Source organism: Copidosoma floridanum, unplaced genomic scaffold, assembly GCF_036245765.1.
Source record: "Copidosoma floridanum isolate Cflo_tuat_1 unplaced genomic scaffold, Cflo_Japanese_pri ptg000036l, whole genome shotgun sequence".
In the NCBI taxonomy this organism is placed as follows: Eukaryota; Metazoa; Arthropoda; class Insecta; order Hymenoptera; family Encyrtidae; genus Copidosoma; species Copidosoma floridanum.
Genome location: NW_028321913.1, coordinates 1,048,462 through 1,056,562, shown reverse-complemented (window position 1 = coordinate 1,056,562; position 8,101 = coordinate 1,048,462).

Genomic DNA, 8,101 nt, shown 5'->3' with positions numbered 1-8,101 from the left:
TTATTTGCCTCATCTGTACCCCAACTCTTATTGCAATACCTGTGCGCTTTTTTCGGCCTAAATTTTCAAAGGTGGGGGAATAGACGAGAGAAGCTAGTAAAATAGAGAAGAAAAGCGAAGTTAGTCGAGTCTTACTAATCTTTGGTAAGTCGGGTATATTATCTAGAGCCGTTAGAGACACGCCCTACTTGTCTCAAGAGGTTACAATAAAGTTACTTTAACCGCAATTCGTGCCTTTATTTTTTTGTCAATCGAAAAAGCCACGTCACAATAGTATTTTTATCAAAATGTCTGACGAAACACTGGAATCATATGACGACGACCCGGGTCTAAATATACCATCAGATATTGAAAATCCCAATTCAACAATGTTAGCGGGTCACGAGATTACATCTCCCAGCAACACTTCCCAAGAGACGAGGCAGTTGGAGATTGAGCCGATATCTAAGGATGATCCTCGTATCTCAGCCGCCGATAATGATGAGGTGAGGAAACGATCAATTAAAGACGAATATCTGGATTTCTTAACATTACTCGAAAATTCAATAAAGTGGCGTATTTGCAGGGCACCCATCTACAGGGAATAGATTCTACTACATTTGTTCCGAATACGCTTAACGTCAACGTAAGTACAGAAATTCTTTGTCTAAGTCATTGTCTGGTTTTACTTTTTAAGTATTAAATTTTACTCGTGTTAAATGCTTGACTAAAATTAAAAAAGTATGTGCTGACTAGTCTTATGCTATACTTCGTCAAGAAATTTTATGAGCCAATAGGTATAAATGAAATATTAAACTCGTTGGATGTTTCATAATACTATTTTATTTACACGCATAAAAATTATTTTATGATAATAAAATATGTTGGTGAGAAAAGTATGTTTAATTTTCAGGTCAGTGGTAAATTCGTTTTAGTTACGGGCATAAAGATAGTTAAAGAAGGTGAGGACGAAAACGCTTCCCGAGAAATCACCTTAATATGTAAGATTCCAGATAAGAATGATTCGGATAAGGCTGAGGCGTGGCTTGACTCGGACAATGTCTTGTATTTATATGCTCCAGCTATTCATAAATAGACTGTGATCAACCTTATAAATGTCGATTTATGGTTACAGTAACTAAAAGATAATATAAAAAAGAGATGTAATGAATAATGTCATTATACTGTCTAATTTATTTTATTCACAAATAGTCAACTAAAATAACTTTGAGATCTCATAGTTTTTATCATATTAATACAGAAAATAAAATTAAAATTCGAACACTTCATAAAATAAGTTGAGTATTACATTTATACAGTTGTCGATTTTCTTTATAATAATATCAAGTGCTATTTTTTTTATCCTACACTCAATCGAGATACTTATAGTTGGAAAGTCTACTAAAAAAATTTTTGTAATCTAGTAGGTACCGTAGGATAATTTATAACAAAATTTTCTCTTGATTTTGTTGTTACAAATGGTTTCACAGATTTTAAGTTATTTGACAAGGCTAAAATGTTATGCCAAACAACAGTTTTAGAAAAAATATTTATATGCAAGATTTAAATGCCTATAAAAAATATTATTAAAGAAAATTAGAATAGTAACTATTGAAGAATTATTTTAGTTTTTTTTCAGCCACCTCTTTTTTCCTCATAATTGACAGTGACAAAAACTGTCCAGTTTGTTACTTATTTTTCTGCACTATAACTCCCTTAAATAACATCCGCCAAACAATAAAAAGTATTTTGTTAAGGTTGAAGTAAGCTAAGATCATTGATGTTATAAGTTAATTTTTCTAAGAATTAAAAATTTTTATTTTTAATACGAAGTACCTGACAAAAAAATACTTTTTTAAATATATTATTTAAAATACGATCCAATTTAGTGAAACAGAGATATTATACTACACAATGAAAAATTTAAAATAAAATTTAGAAAAACAAAAGCATAATTAAAAAATACAAAGATGACGGTTTTTCTTTTAACACAACAATTTTTTAATGCAATAAATAGTATATTAACATGTATACAGTGTACAACTAAGAATTTCTTGACCAATACATTTTTAATGAGCAAACATTTTATATGACGGCTAAACACTACTCACAAGGGAGTTAAAATTTTAATCTTATTAGCATGTGCTTGTAACAATTGAACATTATTTTCTGTAATTTTTCCATCGAATTCTAATTGAACTTTCTGTCTTCGTATTTAAAAAAAAATAAATTATTTACCTTCCTACTTTTTCACCATGTTCTTTGGTAAATAACTAAAGTAAAAAAAAAGAATATAGAGGATAAATAAAAAAAATTCAAACTAATGAACTCTTATAATATTTATTTTAACACTTTTATGAAAATTACAAATTCATTTACTGCATAACACTAAAAGTATTATAAACACTTACTTTTATTTAACATTTAACTCATAATTAACATTTAATGAAAAAATATAGGACTTTGCGAATTTTTAACTGCAGATCTTGTATTGTAGAATAAAAAATATACGAACAATAATTATTTTTCAAAATAATTGAATCTTTACATTTTTTATTTAACCTTCATAAGTCAAGTAATTATGTGAATTATGAATAATTTTGAAATGTTCCTATAAGCACTTATAGGCACTTCACAGAGGGTCAGGGCACAGTGTGTCAGATGCAGGAGCTTCTTTTGATTGGCTCTTCTGTTTGCTGTACTCAGGACCAACACACACACAATCCTAATCAGCCAATCACTGGCTCGGAATCTCACGTCTGTGAGCTTCATAAGTTTGAGTGACACATCGATATGTATATGTTGTGTGAGTAATATACATATATACACAGTTTCTAAAGAAAGTCTTGAACATAGTGGCTCATCTGAAACACTGTGCCTTGACCCTCCGTAAGGTGCCTTGCAGAAGCCACCTGGCACATTTTTGCCATCTGACGGTGGAATCACCCTCAATGTCTGATCAGTTTGAATCCAAATGACATAATAATCATTAAATATAGCTATTCTATTTGAAGTTTTAGATTACAGCCCTGCATTTTAAGATGATGTTTCTTTTTTTTTTTTTTAAATTCGTCAAGAACCAAGCACTCCTTTGATTACTACAAATAAATCACTTGATATTTTAGGAGGCCCAACTTCCAGTTCTCCGTACAATAAAATCAGAAACATTTCCGGTCAAATATATAGGTTCGTGTGGAGAGCTTCATAAGTTTGAGTGACACATTGATATGTATATGTTGTGTGAGTAGTATACATATATATACAGTTTTTAAAGAAAGTCTTGAACATAGTGGCTCATCTGTAATTGTAAACTGTAAATCAATAAATACTATTAAATTCTACTGGTATCGCTTAAAAAACAAGGACAATGAAATCAATTACGATTAAAATTATCAATTAAAATTTCAGTGAGTCTAGCTCCAATATATTTTAAATTTATTAACCTAGAATTATTGCAAAATGTCGTGGAGAAATATGTATGTAGTTGGTACAGGTCAGTAGAAAATCTATATTTAGGAGTAATTTTCTTACCATGAGCGTTAAATCTATGGCATAATTAAGCAGAAAAACGAGTTTTGCAAGTTAATAACTAATATACATAAATCTCGGCTTCTGAGGGAGATATCTTTTCTTTGCGCACATGATACAAAAACTACTCTTTTCTACTCATGATTACTTTTTCAATTTTATTCGTGTATGGTAAACTAACAGCTTATGAGGTAACTCTTATTAAAAGTATATCATTTAAAAATTTATTTTTGTTGTTTACTGTACCACTACAATCTTCTTATGGGGTATAAGGCCACAAAGGGCGTGGCTGTGGCTCTCTGTACTGAGAATAAATTGAAAAAGGCTTTCCATCATTATACAAACGGTTGTTTTTCTTCGGTTTTTTAAGTTTCTTGATTCTTCTACATGATTTTTTTACAAAATACTTTACGATCTGTCTGTGACATTTCTCATACAAAAATATGATTAGACTTAGGGAAAATCCACTTAATAAAAACACAAACAGTGGAGTGACTTCAGAAAGACCTAATGATGTAAATGAAACTTCTTTTTTAATACCGAATTTGGCCCGATTTTCGTTTTTTTTTCGAGAAATGATTCCATTCTCTCTATACTTTTGAATGCTGAAAAAAATTTGTATTGTTAAAATTGTCTATCATAAATTCTTATATGAAAATACTTACTGATGATTTAAAAATTGAAGAAGTGGATCTCCTTTGTTCAAAACTATACCTTTTTTTCTAAAGTTACCTAGTGGAATAGCTAAGATTTCGCAAGGTTTTTTGAAAGTTACTTGACTCCATGAATAACCAATGTTATAGAGAACTACCCTTTCCTTGCATACCTACAATTAAAAAAAGTTTCTAAGATTAACACGCTAAAAAGTATTCTATTTTAATTTATTAAATTTGTACATCTTTCAAAAATTTTCTAGAATTGCTCTAGTTTAAAGTGTACTAGTATAGAACCGTATTTATTGCACACAACGCACGGACACACAAACATAGATCTATACGAATAATTTGTATAACCGTCTCCAAAAATAAAAAATTACATTATAACGTTTAATAATATCTTTGTATTACTATTTTTTTAATGAAATGTTAAAGATAATTCTTAATGACATTTACACAAATTCTTTGGGTGCCAAAACTTTTGTCTACGGTAGAATATAAAAAAAAAAATATCTTTTGACAAATAGTCTTACCACCATTACAAATAAAAGTGTTAAAAATAATTTTTAAATGCTATTGAGAAAGGTGATGCATTGTTAAGTATCTTTAAAAATTATCAACGTAAGTTAAATATTTTACATTACCTGCTGTATAGCCTCTTGGAGGGTTGTAGGTAGACTATTCTCATCTTTCAAAAACTGTCTCAGTTCGTCATTTATATTGTCCTTTGAGCTCTAATAAAATATCATTGGATAAAGTTTTTAAGTACAATGTAGTTGATATATTCAATTAAAACTTTACAAAATTACCGAGAAAAACGTTAATGAGTCAGTGTTTTTTACAATAATCAACTGATATGTTTTGTCCGCTAGAAATCCACGCGCATTTCTAAATGGAATGTGTGGTATTGAAACTGTAGCAAAACTTGTGAAACAGCCTGCGTACATTGAAATAATAATGAACGCTGTCAGATATAGCGATAGTCTTGCCATCTTGGATGATACGAAATTGAATTGTTCATCTGTAAATTAAAAAAAATGTATGTATAGACAGGCAATTTCATTGTATAAGTGTACCTAAATTTTTAGGGTTCTTAAATTATATTCAAGAGTATATGATGATTAACAAGATCAAAGACGTACATTTTGCAAACTTGAATAATCATCTGTGATTTTTTTATTTTTTAAAATAAAGATTCCAGAAATTGTGGAAAATTGTTTTACCAAGTTAGTGGAAAAAACACCTCCTTCTGCCATTTAAGGAAGTTTGTGAGAGAAGTTCAAAATGGAGAAACGTGCCAAAAAATGTATGTTATATTTGAGCATTTTAGGAGTGCACATACATTTTTCTAGATTTTTTATGAGCGGAAATTTTCGAGAAAATAAATTATGAAAAATTGACAGTTTAACACGGTCTCTTATGAGAGAGCAAGGTTAGGTTTGCCTTTTAATTAAAATTAAGGTATATTCTAAATGTGTTGGATTGAAAAAAAAGTTTTTATAGATAACTTGGTACGAAAGGAAGATGCTCGACAAAAAAAAATCAAACCTTGCCAGGCATTTTTAAAAAATATAAGCAGTTACAGTCGTACAGTTTAAAAATTGTAGAGGACAAGAGCAGCTGCGGCAAAGGGGGCCCAGATGCGCGAGCGGGGAGGGGCCTCCCCGTTCCTCGCCTCTCTAAATGATCCTCCCAAACCTCTTTAAAAAGCTTTTTTTTTAAATTTCTTATTTTTTCTAAATTTCTTTGCACACTTCTTGTTTAAAAAAAGTATTTGTCTTCACGTTATGGATCACCTGCAGGTGGTTAGTATTTTATAGCTATAGAGTTATTAAAATAGAATTGAGATTTATGAGGGGATTCGAGTCCACGGAATTTTTTAAATATTGTGTATTTTTACCTCCTAAAGATGATAAACCATGAAATTCGTCATTATTTTTCTGTCATTAATTGTTATTAGCAAACTACATAAGCAACCGAGAAAATTTTTCAATTTTGGTAAGCATTAAGTTTATTCCGATTCTTGGACATATTTTGAACAAAAATTAATGGAGATGTATGAACTGAAACCTCACAGATTTTCAGTAAAAAAGCTGACCACTTGTTATTTGACCATTGCTGAATTATTTTTAACTCAGCTGGGCTCAAATTTTTCCTTAAAACGTGTACAAGATCACCCACATACTGAAATTAAAATTTGTTTTATATTGAAAATACATGATTTTGAAGTGGCTTCTTTTTATTCTCTGACAAAATTATAAGGCACTGCCATAATTTTGTTGCGCCTAAAAACTAATTTAGGATATATTATTATGAAGAAAGAAAGCATCATGACATGTAGGATATCGCTATAATAAAAAGTATTAAAAAATAAATGATAATATAATGGTAATCTAAAAATTCATAATAAAATCGAATGGGTTCATGGTAAGCATTTCATCAATTACCTCATATTCGTGTATATTTACGCATGGGTATAATATTTTTTAAAAGTATGCATAAAAATTTTCATTTTTTAAGAGTGATGATCTAGTTCTATTATTTAATTAAAACAACCCAATCTTTGTTAAATGTAATTTTACCTACTAATTGTACTTTATAATGACAATCTTGTACAATATGGTATAAATAACATAAATTTAACATCTTTGCTGCATTATTGAATAAACCATCTTAAACAGTTTACCTGTAAATTCCTGATGGACGAACATACGCCACACGTTTAAAAAACTGTCCGACAGTTTAAAAATAAATCCTCTTCTATCATTATGTAATACTAAAATTACGCTAAATAGAATTGATGAAATAGCTATAAGTATAATCAAGAAAATCCAAATGCGTTTGCTGAAAACCTATTCAATAAAAGAGAAAGAACGTAATAAAGAAATCAAGCCATGAATATTTTACAATTCAAATATTTCACCTCGAAATAAGCACTCCATGGAACCTCCATGGTACCCGGTAATTTATAGTATAATGTATCTTGAAAATCCATAATTTCAATCGTTACGTCATAATTATCCAAATTTTTGTTCGATAAAAACTTGCCGGGAAGAATAATACTTTCACTTAATAATTTTGTGGAATTAATAACTGTACTGTTGACACTTGTATTTGATTTACTATTGATATGGGAGCCATTTTTATACTTATATGCTAATCCTGTGTTAGATGCGAAATCTTCCACTATTTTAGAATAAAAAGTAGAAATCTACGAACATTAAAGAAAAATAATCAAGTTTTTGTGAATGCAATAATTGTGATATTTTAAAATAAAACAATTTTTACTAAAACAATTCGTTACCTTATCATTAATTATAGCCGACGCACCCGTCAGATTCCTTCGTCTCTCAACTACACTTGATGAGGCTTGTTTGTCTGTTATAATCAATCCGTCCTTCTTGCTCCACTCGAATAATTTATTAACGTGTAATTCATTTTGGGGACCGACAGCAAACCATTCATTTATGTCTTTATTATCTCCGCATCTTATTAAGACTTCACTTTTTATATTCAAGTGGAGGTAATTCTTTTTAGGATATCGGCAAGTGTTGTCAATTTGTTCAGTCACGACAGGCCGAAATAATAATAGCCATACGTGAGGCGAAAGGTTGTGGTGCCTCGAGAAGTGCGTGAATTTGTCAAAATCATTGTCAGTATTTAAAAACACCACAAAAAGGGTTTTTGAGTAATTTCTTAGTTTCGGATACTTTTCTGGAAGATCTGATATAGTCGAAGCTACGGAGTATACCATTTTTCGCGAAAATTCTTTCACCATGTTAACCACCGAATGTATGTCTGCGGATTTTAGAGAAAAATTGTTGATATTTACTATTAATAACTTTTTGTAATCGCTTTACTTTTACTCACCTTCGTTGCTCCTATAAATAATTCCTATGCTGGTGGTCGCATAGAACTTTTGTACATCCAAAATTACA